Source organism: Chlorocebus sabaeus, chromosome 17 (assembly GCF_047675955.1).
Source record: "Chlorocebus sabaeus isolate Y175 chromosome 17, mChlSab1.0.hap1, whole genome shotgun sequence".
NCBI classification, from domain to species: domain Eukaryota; kingdom Metazoa; phylum Chordata; class Mammalia; order Primates; family Cercopithecidae; genus Chlorocebus; species Chlorocebus sabaeus.
In genome coordinates, this window is record NC_132920.1 from 68,044,953 (window position 1) to 68,066,986 (window position 22,034).

Here is a 22,034-nt window from a genome sequence, read left to right on the forward strand (position 1 = left end):
CTTTTAAAGGATGCCCGAGATTAGTTTATCTCTGAATCAAACTCTGAAAAGATTTTGCCTGATCCTCAACGAAGACCATTTATGCATAATGTTAAAGGCATATTTACACATTCAGTAGGTATTTTTGGTCACAAACAGCAGAAACAAAAATTTCAAACTAGGTTTGATTAAAAAAAAAAGTAATGTATACTAAAGCTCATGTAACTATGGGAAAAGCATAAATCTCTGGAACAATTGGACCTAGGGATTGGAACACTGCTAAGATTCTCATTCTGCCTTCTCCTCCTTTCCCAACACATGCAGATCCCCTTATTTCTCTACTTTCTAACATGTTGGCTGCGATTCTTCTTACTGTGGAGCAGCCCCCTCTACATAGCAGTCATAAAGCTACCACATCCTATGCTTCCCACATCAAACTTTTACCACCAGAGAGGGAGGAAGACAGATTTCTAAAGCTCAATTTGACTCACTTCTCTACAGTGTTCAAATGACTATTTTGTTTCCACTTAGCAACCATATGCTTAGAAATATGAGGTAAACACCTTGATTGCTAAATAAACACATGGCAAATATAAACACACACACACACACACGCACACACACACGCACACACACATACATAATACTTGAATCAAAAGAGGGAAAAGTCTAAAGAATTCTAGGATTCAAAGCTTCCAACTCTTATTTTCTAAACATATAAGCAACTTCTTCCTTTTTAGAGCCTCTTCAGAACTCTATTCCTGCTCAGCACGACTCTGTTAACTTTTTTGAGACTAGATTCTCTGCATAGAATGTGCAACGGGTATCATGGTATTACAGTACAAGAAGAGAGAACATATGCTTAGTGGTTAAGATTACAGACTCTGGAGACAGTCTGTCCTGGTACAAATCTTGGCTCTGTCACTTATGAGCTTTGTATCTTGGGCAATTACTGAATTTCTCTAATCTCAGATGCCTCAGCTATAAAATGGAAATAATAATAGTATTTAACATATAGGGTTCTTTTGACTCTTAAATAAACTAAAATATGTAAAGCACTTAGGAACTACCTTACACATTTTAAGCATTTGAAGAAAATAAATGTATTATTTTCAGTTATCAAATCTTACAGCTATCAAAACAATATTAAACATTTTTTTCTGTACAATTTATATATTCCACACAGCAATACTTCAAGGTTGACTGTAATTCTTACTTTGTTTTATTCCATTTGATTTTCCTTTTGAAGCATAAACTTAACATGTTTAGTAACAAACCTTTATTCCAATATATAACTGAAATAGTTTCAGAGCCTGGTAAGCAAAGAATTTCTCATATATTCTTCCTTCACCTCCCACCAAATATAAAAATTTTCATAGGCTGAAAAATTACTTCCTTATGGGAAACCACTTAGCAATAATTTAAATCAGTGGTTTGCAAACCAGCTGTCTTGAGTTTTGATATCTTAAGTATCTCTGTATCTGATACCTAAAATGACAAAAATTTTTAAAAGTAATCAGCCTTATCACCAAATATTAAGGATATTTGTATGACCCTGACCTAAACAATATGCTAAGAACAACGTAGGAAGGTACTGTCGGGGAATATTGGAGTTTTCAGACCTTCAACTGGTTTCTATTCTCTAGTGGTATAACTTGTTTAAACTGAAGGGACTTATTATCTGACCACATTTAGCTAGACCAAAGCCAATATCATACCTTTTTAAGGTCCACAAATAGTGATTTATTGAAGTTACATATTTCAACCTCCTCTTGGCCTAGATAAGAAGCTGAAAGCCGTGTCCAGCATCCTTCTTATTCTTCAATGAAATTAGCTGATTTTGTGAATTTATAGAATGACTTATTTATCACTATTTAAACTTATTTCCAGAAAAGGGATTCTAATCCCTTATATTTAATGGATATTGTAACACGGGAACAATTTTACAATTTATCTATTGGAAATGGTATACAAGCAAGTTCCCACAATTTTGTTTATTCCAAAGTCTACGTTTTACTCTTGTCAACTTTCTGGTTTGCTCATCCAGAAGCATCTATGAATATGCTGATTTCATGAGGCAAAGTAATACACATTTTCATTCAGGATTCATCCAGGAAAGAAAAGCAATTTTTGATCTTTTACAGATCTTAACACAGGGAATTGTTTACATTTGTGATAGAATAGCTCTAAAGTCAAACAGAGGATAGTGAGGCAATTCAGAGGTTAGCAACAGCAGAAAGCCACTACACACCCCAGCACTAGAAAAAACAAAAAAAGAAGTGATTATTCACCCAGAACACCTCTCACTAAACAATCTTACCTAGGATCCAAAGGGCTTGATAAATGTGGTTTCCCATGTTACAGACCAGAGCAGAGGAAAGGAAATGGATCTGGGAATAAATAGGCAATCATCACTTACACAGGTAGAGTACAAATCGAAAGCTCTCTAGCACTAATCTGTGTGATGCTCAGACTGTTAGCATCAACATAACTGGAAAGCTTTTGAAAAGGTAAATTTATATGGTGCACCCAAACATACAAGTGCAGAATATCTGAGGGTTGTCCCAGGCATTTGTGTTTTAGCATTTATATCAAATTATCAGACTAGATTATGGTCAAATAAACTTCGTTGTCTCCTCGCTTTTACCTGATTGACACTGTACCATTTTGGGATTATAATGTTCAGATAGTTTGGCATTTGTGAGAATCAAAACTGCCTATTAAAACTTGTGGCAGGTTTGCTAACTAGAATAAAACATATTGTTCTACTTTCACATTTCATCAAGAACACAGTAAAGACACCTACTGATTATAAGTGGGCAGTACCTTAGTTGTCTGTATTTCCTGAGAAGTCAGTTAAGGGTCGGAGTGAGTCACTGTAGTCAGTTCTGACTGGGCGTGGTAGTAATGATTCTAGACAGTTGGCATCACAAAGAAATATATATGAAGAATCTGGACCTATCTCTGTACTGATGGTAGCAAAAAATAAACTGCTTAGCAAACCTCTTTTTTCCTAGCCACAAGATATAATTCTTCCCTGTCCCTTGAGAGGGCCAATTTTCTCTTGTCTTCTATCCGCTATGAATAGATTTGAGGAATACAATGTTGTTAGCTGAAATATTCTATTCAGTTTGACACAGTGAATTTGCTCTATTATTTTCTGTCTTAACTTGTATTTGCTTACTCTTCCAAATCAGTTTCTTAACTTTCCACACTCTAGGGAAGCTTTCTGCCTAGTATTTATTTTGCTCATTGAATCGTTTCATTAACTTCAATGCTTTGCACAACTTTTTTGTTAGTTGCACCCATAATGACTTTGAATAATAGTTTCAGTATTCCAGTGTGCTATTAAAATTTCTGTGGCTTGCATTGACTTTAATACCAACACAGACAATATAGGTTGGCAATTAGCAATTTCCTCTTTTGGCTAATCAAAATGTGTATAATTATAAAAATTGGAAATCTGTCCAGTAGAAAATATTCAACAATTTTGCTGTTAATCATCTCAAGTTTTGGTATCTTCATACTTCATTAAACTATTATATTTAGTTTAGGAAACTACAATGAAACTGCAAAGGAAACTATACCTTAATATTTCTAGTTTATAAAAAAGCCACATTACAGAACATGAACAAGAAGGTGTGTTTTTTATAAAGTTATTATAACTTTACTGGTGATCAAACAAATGTTCTTTGCACAAATTTAAAATTCCAAAATAGCATATATATCATACAGCTGACATGCAAACAAGGTTTTTTACGGGAACAATAAAGCAAATATATAAATATTCTTACATGCATTCTTCAAATACTTAGTAAAAAACTGAATATATAAACTAGATTAGAAGATCCTCATGTTTAGTTTGTGGTTTTCAAGAAAAGAATGCCTAGTAGGAGGAATATCATTTAAGGTAGGAGACCTCATCCAGAAGATAAACCTTGGAATGGTGTTTACAGATGTCAGCCTGAAGGTCTTAGAGGAGAAAGAATCACTACACAGAGAATCTGATTTGTGTGTAACAAGGCATCAGAAGGACTGCACAGGTCAAACTGCGGAAGCAGGGAGAAGAAAAGAGTACAAGTACAGTAACTAGACCTGAGGCCACTGGAATCTAGGTAGGTAGCAATCATGTTCAATGACTGATGAAAAAAAAAATTCAGACTTAGGGTGCTAAACATTATGTGCCCGATTCTCCTTTTAAGCATTTCTTGGTGATGAGGATGGAAGAAAACAACAACAAAGAAAAAAGGAAAAGTATTGTAGAAACTAAGAAAGGACACATGGATGAGGTTGTGGTGATGGTTGAAGAAGAAAATAAGACAAAGGGGTGGCTCTGTGGTATTACAAAGCTTGAAATTTCTCTTTAAAATGTGTTATATGTTTGTTATAGAATACTTTGTTGTGGTAAGAATTCACACCATTTTGGGAATCGGTTCTGGGACTTCCTTTTGCTAATGCTATCTGCATCAAAAACAGTTTGTAAATTTGCAGCTCACTAAGGAAAATGTCTCCAACTGAAAGAGATATAATATTTCACAATTGATATTTCAAAACAAATAACCCCAGGCCATTTGTTTACAAAGCTTTCTGTCAGTGAAATAAATTTCAGTCTGTACCCTTTATGAACTATTGTCCTTTCAGTGCATAATACAATCTGTTCCATGTAGAAAGACTTCAGTCAACTGTGTACACTTGAATTAAAGTGTGTGAAAAATTGTTTAATCTCCAGGATCCTCTTCCCATGTGGGAGTTGACATTGACCTTGAGATCTTCAGAGCAGGTTTTCCTGTCAATTATCTGAATCTTCTCCCACCTAGCACAGGGCCTGGTGTCCAGTTGTAGCTGACTCTCAATGAATTTAATTTCCACGAATAATTCTTATTGTAGAAATATAGTCATGTGATATTCACATTTCTCATTCTCTCTTCCTCCCTCTCCCTTCTATATTTGCTATATAACAGGGTCAAGAAAATGCTAATTGTATAATTATTAACTTACCAAGTTATCTATGGAGAGTTCAATAAATATTCCTATACATTCATTTTTTTCACACGTGAGTTTCTTTGTAACATGGATTCCTAGAAAAGTAATTTTATACATATTGCCAAATTATCTTCCAGTGGGGTTCTTCCAGTTTACATTTTCATAAGGAATGTATGGTCATACTGTGAAGTATTAAATTATTGTTTTAATCATTCACATAGGAGAAAATGACATCCAAATGTGGTTATATTTGTGTGTATGTAGTTGTGATCAAGTTGAACACCTTTTCATAATTTAGAAGTTTTATTTTAATAAATCATCTTATTCTTTGCCCATTTTATTTTTTAATATTGACTTTTTCATCCTCAAATATAATAGTTTTATTTAAAGAAATTATACCTTTGAAGTGTGACTTGTAAATATTTTTTGCAATTTTGACTTCTTTACAGTATTTTTGCCACATAATTATTTTATGTCCATGCATTCAAATATCTGATATAATTTTTGATTTTAGAGCTTCACCATATTGTATCTTGCCTACAGAGACTTTCTTTCATTTATTTTCAAAATATTTTGGGAAATAGGTGGTTTTTGGTTACATGAATAAGTTCTTTAGTAGTAAGGTGTAAGATTTTGGTGCACTTGTCACCCAAGGAGTGCACATTGTTCCCATTGTGTAGTCTTTTATCCCTCACCCTGCTTCCACCCCTCTGCCTGGGTCCCCTAAGTCCTTATATCATTAGGTAAATGCAAACTAAAACCACAATGAGATACTACCTTACTCCTGCAAGAATGGCCATAATGGGAGAGTAAAAAATAGTAAATGTTGGCATGGATGTGGTGAAAAGGCAACACTTTTACACTAGTGGTTGAAATGTAAACTAGTATAACCACTCTCAAAAACAGTATGAAGATTCCTGAAAGAACTAAAAGTAGAACCACCATTTAACCCAGCAATATTACTACTGGGTATCTACCTAAAGGAAAAAGCATTCTTGTGCCTTTGTGTTCTCATGGCATAGCTCCAACTTATAAGTGGGAACTTATGATATTTGATTTTCCAATTCTGAGTCATTTCACTTAGAATAATAATCTTCAATTCCATCCTGGTTGCTGCAAATGCCATTATGTCATTTCTTTTATTACTGAGTAGGATTCCATGGTGTAGATACACCACATTTCTTTAATCCACTCATTGGTTAATCAGCATTTAGGCTGGTTCCATATTTTTGCAACCACAAATTGTGTTGCTATAAACATGCATGTGCAAGTGTCTTTTTCATATGATTTATTTTCCTTTAGGTAAATACCCAGTAGTAGGAGATCAAGTTTTAGTTCTAATTTTAATCCTTCAAGGAATCTCCATACTGTTTTAAGTAGTGATTGTATTAGTTGACATTCCCACCAACAGTATAAAAGTGTTCCCTTTTCACCACATCCATGCCAACATCTATTATTTTTTATTTTCTCATGGTCATTCTTGCAGGAGTAAAGTAGTATGTCAATGTGATTTTAACCTACATTCCCCTGATAATTGGTGATGTTGAGTATTTTTTCATACTTTTTTGGCCATTTGTATACCTTCTTTTGAGAATTTTCTATTCATGACCTTTGTCCGCTTTTTGATGAAAATTTTTTTTCTTGCTGATTTGTTTGAGTTCCTTGTACATTTTTAATATTAGTCCTCTGTTGGATGCACAGTTTGCAAATATCTACTCCCATTCTGGGGTTGTCTATTTACTCTGATGATTATTTCTTTTGCTATGCAGAAGCTTTTTAGTTTAATTAGATTCCATGTATTTATTTTTGTTTTTGTTGCATTTGCTTTTGGGTTGTTGGTCATGAAGTCTTTGACTAAGCCAATGTCTGGAAGAGATTTTGCAATGCTATCTTCTATATTTTTTATGGTTTCAGATCTTAGACTGAAGCCTTTGGTCAATCTCGAGTCGATTTTTGTATAAGATGAGAGAAGAGGATACAGTTTTCTCCTTCTACATGTGACTTGCACCTGTAGAATAACAAAGAATTATCCTGGCACCATTTGTTGAACAGGGTATCCTTTCCTCACTTTATATTTTAGTATGCTTTGTCAAAGATCAGTTGGCTGTATTTGGCTTTATTTCTGGGTTCTCTACTACATAACAGAGTCGGTCTATGTGCCTATTTTTATACTATTTGTCTACATGCCTATTTTTATACCAGTACTGTGCTGTTTTGGTAACTATAACCTTGTAGTACAGTTCGAAGTCAGATAATGTGCTGCCTCTAGATTTGTTCTTTTTACTTACTATTACTTTGACTATGTGGGCTTTTGTTTTTTGTTCCATACAAATTTTAGAAGTATTTTTTTTCTAGTTCTGTGAAGAATGATGATGGTACTTTCATGGGAATTGCATTGGATCTGTAGATTGCTTTTGGCAGTATGATTATTTTCACAATATTGATTCTACACATCTATGAGCATGGGAGATGTTTCCATTTGTTTGTGTCATCAATGATTTCTTTCAGCAGTGTTTCGTAGTTTTCCTTGTAGAGATCTTTCACCTCCTTGGTTAGATATATTGGTAGGTATTTTACTTAGTCTTACAACTGTTTTACAAGGGATTGAGTTCTTGATTTGTTTCTTAACTTGGTCATTGTGGATGTGTAGCAGTGCTACTAATTTCTGTACATTGATTTTGAATCCTGAAACTTTACTGAATTCATTTATCAGATTAGGCACCTTTTTGGATGAGATGTTAGGGTTTTTCAGGTATAAGATTATATCATCAGAGAACAGCAGCAGTGTGACTTCCTCTTTTTTAAAGAACCAGGTTTTTGTTTCATATATCTTTTGTATTTTTTGTTTCAATTTCATTTAGTTCTGCCCTGATCTTTGTTATTTCTTTTCTTCTTCTGGGTTTGGGTTTGTTTCTTTATTTCTTGTTTCTCTAATTCCTTGAGGTGTGAACTTAGATTGTCTGTTTGTGCTCTTTCACACTTTGTGATGTAGGTATTTAATGCTGTGAACTTTCCTCTTGGCAGCACTTTTGCTATATCCCAGGAGTTTTGATAAGTTGGTTCACTTTTATTGTTCAGCTCAAAGACTTTAAATTTCTATCTTGAGTTCAGTGTTGAGCCAAAGATCATTCAAGAGCAGATTATTCAATTTTCATGTATTTCTAAAGCTTTAAGGATTCCTTTTGGAGTTAATTTCTGGTTTTATTCCACTTTGGTCTGAGAGGGTACTTGATATAATTTCTATTTTCTTACACTCATTGAGATTTTTTTGTGACTGATCCTATAGTCTATCTTGAAGAATGTTCTATGTGCTGACCAAAGAAGGTACATTCTGCATTTGTTAGGTATTAATATTCTGCAAGTATCTGTTAAGTCCATTTGTTCTAGGGTATAGTTCAAATGTATTGTTTCAAATGTATTGTTTCTTTGTTGACCTTATGTCTTGATGACCTGTCTAGTGCTGTCAGTGGAATATTGAAGTCCCACACAATTTTTCTGCTGTGTCTATCTCATTTCTTAGGTCTGGTAATAAGTGTTTTATAAATTTAGGAGCCCCAGTGTTAGACACATACATATTTAGGATTGTGATATTTTCATGTTGGACTAATTCTTTTATTGTTGTATAATGTACCACTTTGTCTTTTTTTTTTTTCTATTGTTGCTTTAAAGTTTGTTTTGTCTGATATAAGAGTAGTTACTCCTGCTAACGCTTGGTTTCCATTTGCATGGAATATCATTTTCTACCCCTTTGCCTTAAGTTTATGAAAGTCCTTATGTATTAGGTGAATCTCTTGAAGTTACCAGATACTTGGTTGGTGAATTTTCATCCATTCTACCATTCTGTATCTTTTAAGTTGAGCATTTAGGGCATTTACTGTCAATATTAGTATTGACATGTGAGGTACTGTTCTATCATCATGTTAGTTCTTGCCTTAATACCCTTTTAAAAATAATTGTATTATTGTTTTATAGGCCCTGTGAGATTTATTTTTGCACAGGTTCTATTTTGGTGTATTTTGAGATTTTGTTTCGAGATTTAGAGCTCCTTTTAGCATTTCTCGTAGTGCTAGTTTAACAGTGGCAAATTCTCTCAGCATTTGTTTGTCTGAAAAAAAAAAAGTATCTTCCCTTTATTTATGTAGCTGAGTTTTGCTGGATACAAAATTCTTGGCTGATAATTATTTTGTTTCACAAGGCTAAATATGAGACCCCAATACCTTCTAACTTGTAAGATTTCTGCTGAGAAATCTGTTAATCTGATATGTTTTCCTTTACTGGCTATCTGATGTTTTTGCCTCACAGCTCTTAAGATTCTTTCCTTTGTCTTGACTTTAGATAACCCAATGACTATGTGCCTAGGTGATGATCTTTTTTTGTGATGAATTTCCCAGGTGTTCTTTGAACTTTTTGTATTTGGATGTCTAGATATCTAGCAAGGTCAAGGATGTTTCCCACAATTATTCCATCAAATAGGGTTTCCAAACTTGTATTAGATTTCTTCTTCCTTAGTAACACCAATTATTTTTATGTTTGGCTGTTTAACATAAGCCCAGATTTCTGGGAGGCTTCATTTTATTTTTATTTTATTTTTCTTTGTCTGTCTGATTGGGTTATTTGAAAGCCTTGTCTTCAAGCTCTGAAGTTCTTTCTTCTATTTATTCTAGTCAATTCTGGACACTTTTCACTGCATTTTGTATTTCTCTAAGTATGTCTTTCATTTCTAGAAGTGTGATTGTTTTCTCCTTATGGTATCTATTTCTCTGGAGAACTTTTCATTCATGTCCTGTCTCTCTCTATATATATACTTTATTTTCTTTAAGTTGTTTTTCACCTTTCTCTGGTATCTCCTTGAGTAGCTTAATAATCAGCCTACTGAATTCTTTTTCTGGCAATTCAGAGATTTCTTTTTCGTTTGGATCCATTGCTGGGAGTTGGTGTGATCTTTTGGAGGTGTTATAGAATCCTTTTTTGTCATAATATTATAATTACTTTTCTGGTTCGTTCTCATCTGGGTAGACTATTTCAGCGCAGAGGTCTGAAACTCAAGGCCTGCTGTTCAGATGCTATCATCCCATGGGTTGATTCCTTGAGGTGGTGCTCTTCCCCTTTCTTTAGGGATGGCACATCCGGAGAGTTGAACGGTAATGATTGTTATATCTCTTCTGGGTCTAGTCACCCAGTGGGGTTACTAGGCTATGGGCTGCTGTGGGAGAATGTCTGCAAAGAGTCTTGTGATGTGACCTTTGTTCAGGTCTTCCAGCCACAGATATCAGCATCTGCTCTGGTGGAGGTGGCAGGGGAGTGGGGTAGACTCTGTGACAGTCCTTGGTTGTAGATATGTTTAGCGTGCTGGTTTTCTTGAATGCTGGTTGTGCTAGCAGTGATGTTGTTACATGGACACACTCAGGACCTCTGGTTAGCCAGGATGTTGCAGCCAGTGGAATTAGGTATTGTCTTCTCCTTCCTAAGATCATAGATATTCTGTCATGAGTTGTTGTAAAGGCCTGAATTGGTTGGCTTCCAACCAAGAGGTGGCAATTTCAAGAGAGCACTAGCTGTGGTAGTAGCGGCGGGGGTTGTGGGGATAGTGCTAATCTTGCCCTAAGTTGGCCAGGGTAACTATTTTGGTTTCTCAGGTGATGAGTGGGGCCTTAAAGCCCCCAAGAGCTTGTATGTTTATATTCAGCTACCAGGGCGGGTAGAGAAATACCATCAAGTAAGGGCAAAGTTAGGCTGGTCTGGACTCAGACGTTTTTGTGGCGGGGTTTGCTGGTTTGCAAGGCCACTATGAGGGATGTGGGAGGTGGTTCTTGGGCTAATGGGGTTATGTTCAAGAGAGGATCTTGGCTGCCTCTGCTGTGTCATATAGTTCACCAGGGAATGGGGAGATAGCTGGTAGCAAGAAGCCTCACACAGTTCTCACACAGCTGGGGAGTGTCCTGCTCAGATCTTGCCCCAGGCTGTGAGCTTCCCTGCTGAGAAAGCAAACTTGCCTTATGGATTTCACCCCTCCCCATCTGGTCATTCCATTAGTGGTGGCTCCTGTGCTCATATCTGCAGCAGCTTCTGCTCATCTCCTTGACTCTGCTCAGGAATATTTGTGTCCAGTCGAAACTACTACCAATTTCAGTTGGAAGCTTTCTTTATCCCACAACCCCTCTCCAATTCCACTTGCTGCCTTCCCTGAGGGCCCCTGTGAGATATAGTCAGGAATGGCCTCCCAGCGTTCAAGCTGAAGACTGGGAGTGCCTGCAAGTCTCTTCCTGCTGCTTCTTCTACTTTCATGTTTCATGTGACTCCCTAAATTTGTTTCAGCTTTAGGTAAAGTTAAATCCTTCTCCTGTGATCTGGATTTTCGGATTTCCCAGTGGGAATATGGGTTCAGAAGCAGATTTTCCCCCTCTCACACCGTGGGAACTCACAGTTTTTGCCTGTTTTGTGGATTTTTCAGTGGCATGTCACTTCTTTCAAAGGATCTGTGAACTTTTTTTAGTTTTCATGGTACATTCCTGTGGTAGCTGTTGGAGAATATCATGGTGTGAGTCTCCACATGCTGTTCTGTCTGTTCAAGTGGAAGCTGTATGTTAGCCATGTCTGCTATCCGCCAACATGCCTCTCTTCCCTGTTTGCCTACAAACACTTTCACAAGAGAAACACTAGATATAAATAAAGCCATCAATTCAGAAACTGTACAATTTCAAAAATTATATTAGTAAATGGAATGCTAAATACATATTTTTTGACAAAATAATTAATAATCACAATAGTTCAGAATCATGAATGATATGGTTTGGTTGTGTCCCTACCCAAATTTCATCTTGAATTCCCAGGTGTTGTGGGAGGGACCCAGTGGGAGGTAACTGAATCATGAGCGTGGGTCTTTTCCATGCTGTTCTTATGATAGTGAATAGGTCTTATGAGATCTGATGGTTTTAAAAATGGGAGTTTTTCAGCACAAGCTTTCTTCTGTTGTCTGCCACCATATGAGATATGCCTTTAACCTTCTGCCATGACCGTGAGGCCTCCCCAGCCAGTTGGAACTGTAAGTCCATTAAACTTGTTTCTTTTGTAAAGTGCGCAGTCTTGGGTATGTCTTTATCAGCAGCATGAAAACAGACCAGTACAATGGATAAATATACTCAATTATTTTTCTAGGTCAGCATTTCTCAAAGTTTAATAGAACTCTAGTTGGTCAGTATATAAATAAACACACTATTAAAAACTCCCCTGTGGTTACATAAATTTAGATTACACTGAATTATACAGAGATTCAGTTTTTTATTGTATCACTTTTAAAGTTTTAAATAAGATTATGTAAGCAACTTATATGTATTTGTCTTAGTTTTAGGGTCCACCCACCTTCTCTCTCCAAAGCAGAGTCCAAGTCAAAGGTTCCAACAGAAAGTGATTTATTTGCTAAGTGATCCCAGGAAGGAAAAAAAAAAAAAAGAAAAAGAAAAGAAAAGAAAAAAGAAAGAAAAAAAAGTGGGTAAGTGACACACAAATTAAAAAAAAATACAGAATATAGTAGTGGGAGAGTTATCACTGTGGGCAATTTAGGCTCAACCCCACTGTGGGTCTCTGCAGACTGGGCAGAATACCAGAGTTGTTCCACATAGAGATGAGAAACCTGAGGGATTTATTCATCAGCCTCTATTCATCATTAATTGAAAGCTGTTCCCAGTGATGTTAACTGCCTGGCACTTCCATAGAAAACTGCTGGCATGATTAGGAATGATGAATGCTAGGAGGATTTGGAGAGAGCACCAACACTCTCTACTAGAGCTGCCATTTATAAAATAAATTTACCCAAGAGCTTGTGGAGAGAGAAGAAAAGCCTCCACACATGTTCAACTCTCTGTCTACTTTCTTCCCTCTAAGGATGGATTGCTATCTTCTTGGCCAATTTGCAAAATATAAAATGTGCTACATCCGTGAGTAGACAGAACACTGTGCTTGTAAAAATTGTGTTTTTGTTTACAGTTGTCTTTGGGATTTTCTTTCATCTTTACTGCAGTTCCAAATCCAGGAACAGCTTAACCATGCTGACCTCTCTCTCTCTCTCTCTCTTTAAGCATTCTGAAATTAACGATTGCTTCAAGTTCTTCCACCAAGCATCTGATTATAGGAGATAAGTTCTAAGATTTAGATATTGGCTTCAAGAAAGCTGAGATGCTTCATATTTTGTGCTGATTTGGATAGACCATAATACCAAGCTGTTTAATTTAACATTAATCTACATGTTACTGTGAAGGTATTCTATAGATGTAGGTAACAGCTACAACCAGTTAACTTTAAGAAAAGGACATTACACTCAATAATCAGTCAAAGGTCATAATGGCAAAACTGAGGCTTCTTGGAGAAGAAGAAATTCTGCCTCAAGATTGAAGCATTAAGTCCTGTCTTCCTGCCATGTACACCCACACAAACACACAAAATCATTTTTTGCTTAACTCTAAGTATTTGTTCTAAGAAATATGCCTTTTGGTGATTTCATCATTGTGCATACATCATACAGCGTACTTACACAAACTTAAATATTATTGCCTGCTACACACCTAGGCTATATGGTAGAGATTATTGCTTCTGAGCTACAAACCTGTACAACATGTTGCTGTACTTTACTAAATATTTTATGCAATTATAATACAATGGGATTTGTGTATCCAAATCTGTCTAAACATAGACAAGATGCAGTAAAAAGTACAATATAAAAGATAAAAAATTGTACACCTGTAAAGGGTCCTTTTCAGGCATGGAGCTTTTTGTGTGTCAGTGAGAGAGAAGTGAGTAAACGTGAAGACCTAGGACATTACTGTACATTTTTTTAATGACCGGTAGTGCAGTAGGTTTGTTTACACAAGCATCACCACAAACATGTAAGTAATGAGTTTTGCTATAACTTTAAATGGCTATGATGTCACTAGACGAAATGAATTTTTCAGCTCCATTATAATCTTATGGAACCACTGCAATATAGGTGGTCTTTCATTGACCAAAATGTCACATATAGCACGTGACACTGTGTGTGTGCGAGCATGTATATACATATATATATATGTATGTGTGTGTATATATGTGTGTGTGTGTGTGTGTGCATGCATGCATGCATTTTTTTCTCCTGCTGGCTTTATTTTTTGGCAGAATTATGACATACATAAGGAGATAATAGACCCTAACTGTCTTTCGGATGAAGGAATTTGTTCAGATCCAATATTACCAGAGCCTTGAAGTTGAGTAGCACGGTATGGGCCCATCTAAAAATAAGGCAGTATTTTCTTCCATTATGTTACTGGGCCTTTTTTGTGTATCTCACTCAGTAATTTTACAGAAAAAGAAGCAAATGTCTGATGAGATTCAGGTGGTCTTTGGATATTGTATTAGTCCATTTTCACACTGCTGACAAAAACATACCCAAGACTGGGAAGAAAAAGAGGTTTAATGGACTTACAGTTCCACATGACTGGGAAGGCCTCACAATCATAGTGGAAGGCTAGGAGGAGCAAGTCACATCTTACATGAATGGTGGCAGGGAAAGAGAGAGAGCTTGTGCAGGGAAACTCCCGTTTTTAAAACCATCAGATTTCAAGGGACTCATTCACTATCATGAGAACAACATGAAAGACCTGCCCCATGATTCAATTACCTCCCATCAGATTCCTCCCATGACACATGGGAATTGTGGGAGTTACAATTCAAGATAAGATTTGGGTGGGGACACAGCCAAACCATATAATTCCACTCCTGGCCCCTCCCAAATCTCATGTCATCGTATTTCAAAACTAGTCGTGTTTCCCACATTTCCCCAAAGTCTTAACTCATTTCAGCATTAACCCCAAAGTTGACAGTCCAAAGCTTCATCTCAGACAAATAAGTCCATTCCGCTTATGAGCCTGTAAAATCAAAAGCAAGTTAATTACTTCCTAGATACAGTGGGGATACAGGTATTGGGTAAATACACCTATTCCAAATGGGAGAAATTGGCCAAACAAAGGGGCTACTCAGCTTCACACAGGTCCTAAATCCAGCAGGGCAGTAAAATCTTAAAGCTCCAAAATTATCTCCATTGACTCCATGTCTCACATCCAGGTCATGCTGATGCAAGCAGTGGGTTCCCATGGTCATGGCAGCTCTGATCCTGTGGCCTTGCAGGATATAACCACCCCCTCCTGCCTCCTTTCATGGGCTGGCACTGAGTATCTGAGGCTTTTTCAGGTGCACAGTGAGAGCTGTCAGTGGAGTTACCATTCTAGAGTCTAGAGGATGGTGGCCCTCTTCTCACAGCTTCACTAGGTGGTGCCCTACCTAGTGAAGGGCTCCAACCGCACATTTCCCTTCTGTGCTGCCCTAGCAGAGATTCTCTATAAAGGCCCCACCCCTGCAGCAAACTTCTATCTGGATATCCAGGCATTTCCATACGTCTTCTGAAATCTAGGCAGAGGTCCCCAAACCCCAATTCTTGCCTTCTCTTCATTCGCAGGCTCAACACCATGTGAAAGCTGCCAAGGCTTGGGACTTGCACCCTCTGAAGCCATAATTCAAGCTCTATATCAGCCTCTTTCAGCCATGGTTAGAGTGGCTGGGATGCAGGGCTCCAAATACCTAGGCTGCACACAGCACAGGGACCACTGGCCTGGCCCACAAAACCACATTTTCCTCCTAGGTCTCTGGGTCTGTGATGAGAGGGGCTGCCATGAAGACCTCTGACATGCTCTGGAGACATTTCCCCCATTGTCTTGGGGATTAACATTTGTCTGCTCATTACTTATGCAAATTTCCGTAACTGACTTGGATTTCTCCTCAGAAAATGGGATTTTGTTTTTTTTTTTTTTTTTTTTTTTTTTGGGGGGGGATTTTGTTTTTAATCACATTGTCAGGCTGCAAATTTTCCAAACTCTTATGCTCTACTTTCCTTATAAACTGAATGTGTTTAATATCACACAAGTCACCTCTTGAATGCTTTGCTGCTTAGAAATTTCTTCCACCAGATACCTAAATCATCTCTCTCAAGTTCAGAGTTCCACAGATCTCTAGGGCAGGGACAAAACACCTTCAGTCACTTAGCTAAAATATAGTAAGAAAAACATCTTCAGTCACTCAGCTAAAATATAGTAAGAGTCACCTTTGCTCCAGTTTCAAACAATTTCCTCATTTCCATCTGAAGCCTCCTCAGCCTGAATTTTATCGTCCATATCACGATCAACATTTTGGGCAAAGTCATTCAACAAGTCTCTAGGAAGATCCAAACTTTGTCACATTTTCCCATCTTCTTCTGAGCCCCCCAAACTTTCCCAACCTCTTCCTGTTACCCAATTCCAAAGTCACTTCCACATTTTTGGGTATCTTTTCAGCAGCACCCCATGCGACTGGTACCAATTTACTGTATTAGTCTGTTTTCATGCTGCTGATAAAGACATACCCAAGACTGAGAAGGAAGAGTTTTAGTGGATTTAAGTCCCTGGGATTTTCAAACTGTAGGTTGTCACATCATAATCTCTTGTGTTCTGATTTTTGCATTTGTGAAAACAACACACTGAGACTCATGGTCTGAAGGCATAATATAGGCATAAATAGCCAAACAATCATTAAATTGTTATCATAAGGTTACCTTAAGGTAACCCATATGATAATGAATTAACCCATCTGATATCCAGTGTTCCTATTTGTAATATACCTGAAATACATGTTATTAGGTTGGTGTAGTTACTTTTACACCTTGTGGCTGGGGAGGTCTCACAATCACGGTGGAAGGCTAGAATGAGCAAGTCACATACTACATGGATGGTGGCAGGTAAAGAGAGAGAGCTTGTGCATGGAAACTCCCATTTTTAAAACTATCAGATTTCATGAGACTTATTCACTATCACGAGGACAGCACAGGAAAGATCCACCCCCGTGATTCAATTACCTCCCACTGAGTTTCTCCCACAACACGTGGGAATTGTGGCAGTTACAATTCAAAATGAGATTTGGGTGGGAACACAGCCAAACCCTATCAGACATCAAGCCAAACACCATATAATATTACCAAAACACACTTTTACTCAGTCGACTCATGATTCTTAGAATAGTTTGAAAAAGTTTGTCTTTTATATACGACACTCTCTTTAATTCTACCACTTCAGCAATAGCAACAAATCAACCAGTATTTCTGCCTCAGCTTTCTAGAACACATTTACTCCAATTAACTCCTTTGAGCATAAACAGAGTTTATCTTAAATTAGTGCAAAAGTAATTGTGGTTTTGCCATGACTTTTAATGGTGAAAACCACAATTAGTTTTCCACCAACCTATAACATGTATTTCAGGTATATTACAAATAGGAAAACTGAGTATCAGTTGGGTTAATTCATTATCATATGAGTTACCTACATTTAATGATTATTTGGCTATTTATGCCTATATTATGCCTTCGTGAGTCCCAGTTTGTTGTTTTCATGAATGCAAAAGTCAGAACACAATAGATTATGAGGTGGTAACCCACAGTCAGAAAATCCTAGTGACTTAACAAGAAATAATTCTTCACTTGTCTTTTCTGGGCCTGGGATTCTTTCCAGGAACACCATCCTCCACGTGGCTCCTCAGAATTCTAGCTCCACAGCCTGCTGCTGCACTATCTACCATATGTGATGTCTTCAGCAATGCAACAGGAAAAGAAATATTGCAGGGTCTTAAGTCATTGACTACATGCTTTGTTAAGGAAATAATGCATATTACTTCTGCTCAAAATACATTGGCTTGAAAAGTTACATTTCTACGTATTTTTAGAGTTTGGAAATGTAATCTCATCCTTTACTTAGAGTAAAAGAAGAATTGGATGAGCAAAAATATTAGAAGTCTCTATCTCAAGCTAAAAGACTTTAAATTAAAGCTCCATGCAGAATTCACAATATACAGAGAGCCCAGGAATTATTCCACATTGCCTAAATTAAAAAGTTTGAGTTACTAAATGCTTTGTGTTTTGTATTGTTGCAGATATAACTTTGCGCTGATGGATATAGTATTATCTGTGTCTGAAAGGTATGGTATGTAACAATTTTTGGAGTGATGGTGGGCAATATAAGGAAAATAATAAAAGAGCAACAGCAAAACATACACATATCGTTGATATAAAATGTCTTGTATATTATTTTAATATCCAATGATAAACACCATTTACTTTAAGACATCTGTAAATGTTAGGAAAATAAACCAAACTCTAACTTTCACCATTTATGCACAATACACAATATTAAAGAATGTGTTAATATATCTATGCAATGTCAGTTCATGGTAGTTCTACAGGGCCTTTACTTTTCCTAAGGTAGTTTCCTCCAGAGAGAAGACCTTGCAGTTGCTGCATTTGTTCCTGCTGAATGAGAATGTCATTTTATTCATAGTAACAGATGTTGCACCTAGTGGTTCATCTTTTACATTTAAGAAAATTTACACCAAAACAGGGAGTTTTATGAAACATCAGTAATTTTACAAAATAAATATTCAACCCATAAACTCTTTGCTAAAAAACATAAACATGCTTTTATTCCACAAAGTTAATGTGATTATTATTATAAGTTGGCCATAATTTCAAAACTTTAAAATTTCACTACCTGAAAAAGAATGAGCACTTTCTTCAAATACTCATTACTCCAAATCTGGAATTATTTGCATGTAGCACTTTTTCCTTTAATTAAGTATAACTTGATCTTGACTTCTAATAGTAGTTAAACTGAGGGTCAACCATATTTTTATATTTGGTTGTTATGTTCCTGAGTGTGAAAGGTACTCAAACTTTCCCATATCATTATAATCAAGGAATAAATCTTACTGTCACTAAACCTTCAAAAAGAGAGGAAAGCTGAAATATATTGATTAAAATTAATCTTGTCACATCAAATTGTATCACCTATCAGAAATCTTTGATGAACTTTTAGAGAAAGTCAAAATGAAAATAACTCAGAGCCTGAAGACCACTCTATGTACAATTTACCTTCACTACACCTCTTTAAGCAAATGTTTACTGGGCATCCACTATGTGCCTTATGCCTTATCCTATGCGCAGCTCTGGGTATAGAATGGTGTTGAAGATCAACTTCAATGGAAAGCACAGTCTGAAATGGAGTTAGCTTTCTGACAGGCAAAAGGGCTTTACCTTATTAGGCACTGGCCAGTCATTGGATGCAGCAACCCCTAAAAAGAAGGCATGACTTTGAGCAAGGTAGCCAGCCAACCTCTAGAAGCTAGTGGTATATGTGCTTCAGTCCTAGAGCTAAGAACTGATCAACATAGAGTCTACGCAATCCCCTCCATCAGACAGTGTAAGCATAATTATATATTACACACAAGCTTCCTTGTGGTCCTGTAATTGATTTTTAATTCTTTTTAGTGAAGTAACTGGTAAAATTCCTGAAAGATAAGTCTTAGATCTGGTCTGATTTGATTCACTTTCCCATATTTATTCCATTGTTAGGTAAGTATGAGTAATATCTTCACATACTAATTCTGAAAAAATATGAATTCAGCTATGGCCTTAATACATTTTCTTCAATAGAAAAATAATGTGCTACTATTTTTTTTTTGCATCTTATTGGGGTACAGGAAAATTTATGTGCATAATAGAGTATTCATAAATTTTTTAAAATGAGGAGTAAGTAATACTGTGATGTTCCATTTAGAAGCATGTTAATAAAAATGATTTAAATATAGTGTCATAAAGAATGGTATTACACAAAGTTATCTGAAGCAGGCACTTGCTATTAATTTAAGGAGAATCATGTGGATTTTCCTACATCAGTTACTACATGTAATTTTAAATGACTGTTTAACCTTTTTATGGATTCGACTACTTTTGGTCTAGAATGAGATTAAGGGTTGTTCAAATATGATCTAAATAGAGATGTTTAAAACTACTTGTAACTGCATGTGATTCTGCAGTTATCTTACAAAAAGTCACCCTTCAGGGGCCCTGACCTCCAGGATATGTTTTGCATGCTCAAAGGAACAAGAGATAATAGAGGTTTTAATGTGGCTATTCGGAAACTAACAGAGCATTTTAGACCTCAGAAAAAAAATGTTCCCTCTGAGAGACATATGCCCATGGAGATGAATGAAGAGCATGGTTAGCCTGTTGAATCCTTGGTTAACTGCCTGACTTGCTAGTCTCATCACATGATTTAAGGTGTAAAAATTAGACCCTGCTATAGAGTCAAATATATATCAGGTTCACTTTCTGGGGCTAGCCCATAAGGAGATTAGCAGCCTAGGATTTTATTTCATTGGGAGTGTGCAAGTTATTAGACCATGAAGGTAGTATACTAGCAAGGTAGATATCCTCCTTTGTATGTCAAGCAAATCTAGAAGCAAGAAAGCCAAAAGGCTTAGAAAAATTCGATCAGCAATGTGGAGATATTGAAGCACATTTTCTCAAACCTCTGTTATGATAACCCTGGAAGTGTGTTCAAGAGTACTTGGCACTCAGAAAAGCAAACTCATTCTTGCATCTGCAATACCAATTGACTTCAGAACATATTCACATTATGCTTCAAATATTTAATATAAATAAAATGAGTAAATGCCACTGAACTGGGGTCACTTTGACAAAGTCTGATTTGAATCTGAATTTAGAACATTTCTCTACAGCATAAAATACTTATGTTTCTAAACAGTGACAGAAAATAAAACATTTTGAATAATATTTCATGTACTCTTCAAAGAAATTTCAAATAAATTAGCTCATAATATGTAGAGTCCACCAAAATGAACTAGATTAGTTGTATCTAGAGATGGAGGAGACCTATATAAATAAAACAAATATAACTTTCATGGCAAAATCTACAACAAATAGATAACACCTGTTGAGCAACTATAAGTTAGAGAAAGTTATTGGGGAGTTCAACTGTTTTGCTATTAACTCTGTAAAAAAGTATTTTCAGTTAAGTTGTACATTTTAAGACTATGCTATTGTTATTTATCTGGATGCTGTGTGCCTGGCTTTTTCTTTTAGGCTCTTGGCTAATTGTATCAAGAAAAAAGAGCTATGATCACCCAAGATGAATGTAGAAAAACAGGCAAAGCATTTCCCAAGATTTAGGGAAGAAAAGAGGGCATCCTATAGCAGCAGCATGAGTGAAGCCACCAGTGTTTCCATACATCAGCAAATGGACTGAGTCTCTGACTTTAACCTGTTTCATTTTCAAGGCAGCTCTGAGAGCATTTCACCCTGGCTATACTCGTATCTCTTCCTAATGAGCATCCTCAGAAAAGTAGGTATGTAACTACACCTAATCCCTGAGATTAATAATTGTACCTATAAAAAGGAGTCTTCGTGCCATCTGGAAATCATACACATACATAAATATTTTCTTAAAAAATTAACTTGCCTGTAATCCCAGCACTTTGGGAGGCTGAGGTGGGCAGATCACAAGGTCAGGAATTCGAGACCAGCCTGACCAATATGGTGAAACCCCATCTCTACTAAAAATACAAAAATTAGCTGCGTGTGGTGGCTCATGCCTGTAGTCCCAGTTACTCAGGAGGCTGAGGCAGAAGAATCACTTGAACCTGGGAGACAGAGATTGCACTGAGCCAAGATTGCACCATTGCACTCCAGCCTGGGAGACAAAGCAACACTAAATAAATAAATACATAAAAATAAAATAATTAGTCATCTGTCCAGTGAGTAAGTGAAAACAACACATTACAAAAAGTAGAATACTGACATAAAAACAGACATATAGAACAGTGGAATAGAATAGAAAGCCTGTTAATAAACCCAAGGATATATAGTCAGCTAATTTTTCACAAGGTCACCAAGACACAATAAAGAAATAATAGTCTTTTCAGTAGATGGTATTGGGAAAACTGGATATTCACATGTAAAAGAAAAAATTTAATTATTACCTTACACTATACACAAAAGTCTACTCAAAATAAAGACCTAAACACAGTAACTACAATCTTAAAACTCATAGAATAAAATATAGGGAAAAAGCTCCTTGATATTGGTCTTGGCAATGATATTTTGGACATTATATCAGAAGCTCAGGCAAAAAAAGGAAAAATAAACAAATGGGTCTACATATAATTAAGAAATC

General features: G+C 36.3%; 1 long non-coding RNA gene across 1 annotated transcript in view; it reads right to left on the reverse strand.

The window, feature by feature from the left end:
- LOC140708951 (uncharacterized) overlaps positions 1 to 22,034 on the reverse strand; it is a 127,916-nt gene that overhangs the window by 18,243 nt on the left and 87,639 nt on the right. Inside the window, exon 3 of the long non-coding RNA XR_012089263.1 lies at positions 21,454 to 21,569. This is a non-coding gene — a long non-coding RNA (uncharacterized lncRNA). The remainder of the gene's footprint in view (positions 1 to 21,453; positions 21,570 to 22,034) is intronic.